The following is a 1,088-nucleotide window of genomic DNA, read 5'->3' on the forward strand; positions in this document are numbered from 1 at the left end:
TGCTTAAACGGAAGCCACTGTAGGTCAGTGAGGATAGGGGGTGATTTTTTAAAAAATTCGTTGCCAATCTTTCCAATTCTTTGTCAAATCACAAACGCCAGAGATCACCTTGCACACATCAAGGATCACTCTGCGCCAATGCTCTTAGCCAAAAGGCCTAGAGCCACTGCACCGTTCCTGAAAGTACTGCAATACCAGGTTCGTGCCATGGAGGTGGATGGGTCAGGCCCCCCACACACCTCCGTGGAGGTGGATGGGTCAAGCCACCCCACCCACCTCCTATTTCCAAAAAGCATAGGAGAACCACCTTCCTGATCCAGGGAGAACCACGTTGGGGTCATGGTTACTCCCCTGTCAGGTCAGTTACGCATGATCTTAGCCAAAAGGCCGAGAAGCGAGGGGGTAATGGGTGAGCAGGACTCAGTGCGAGTTAGGACACGGGGGCAGTGAGCACAGGGGGTGATGGTGTTGATTTCTGGATTCTTTTACCTCAATCTGGTTCAGCAAAATTACTGAAACGAATACCGTTTGTGCTTTAAACAAAGCAAGCTTTTATTTAAAAAGCAAATCCCGATCGGGGACTTTATCAGACAGAAGGAATGCAAGTCTGTTCGAACGCACTCACTTCCTACGGACAAAGTGACGTTACATTGTAAAGGGACGATGGTTATACATTTTCGGCAAAAGATAACAAGATAGGGCCAGAGTGACATCCCAGCTCAGCCCATCTCTTTTGATCCCTCCTTCCCTTTGTCCACTCATAAGCCGACCCAAGCATGGTCCGATTTTAAACAAAGACCTTCTGTCAATGTTTCAGGTTAATAACATGATTTAATAAGACCTTGAGGTTTTTCTGCAAGCTGTGGGTTTTGTTTCAATATGTGTTAGTGTTGTAACATTTCGCAGTCTCGAGTCTGAGATGTCATGGCTATTCCTCCATGAATTCTTTGTTAGCTTATACTGTCCCTATACAATTCCCACGTTCTCAACTTCAATGTCTCTATATATTTTTAAACATTCACATTGGGTGAGCGGGACTCGGTGCGAGTTAAGACACGGGGCAGTGAGCACAGCGGGTGATGGGTGAG

General features: G+C 46.6%; 1 non-coding gene across 1 annotated transcript; it reads right to left on the reverse strand.

The window, feature by feature from the left end:
* Positions 1-202: 202 nt before the first annotated feature.
* LOC139240449 (U2 spliceosomal RNA) lies at positions 203-399 on the reverse strand. The gene has a single exon (XR_011588726.1). It is a non-coding gene; the product is annotated as a U2 spliceosomal RNA (small nuclear RNA).
* Between the last annotated feature and the right edge of the window lie 689 nt (positions 400-1,088).

Source organism: Pristiophorus japonicus, chromosome 31 (assembly GCF_044704955.1).
Source record: "Pristiophorus japonicus isolate sPriJap1 chromosome 31, sPriJap1.hap1, whole genome shotgun sequence".
NCBI lineage: Eukaryota > Metazoa > Chordata > Chondrichthyes > Pristiophoridae > Pristiophorus > Pristiophorus japonicus.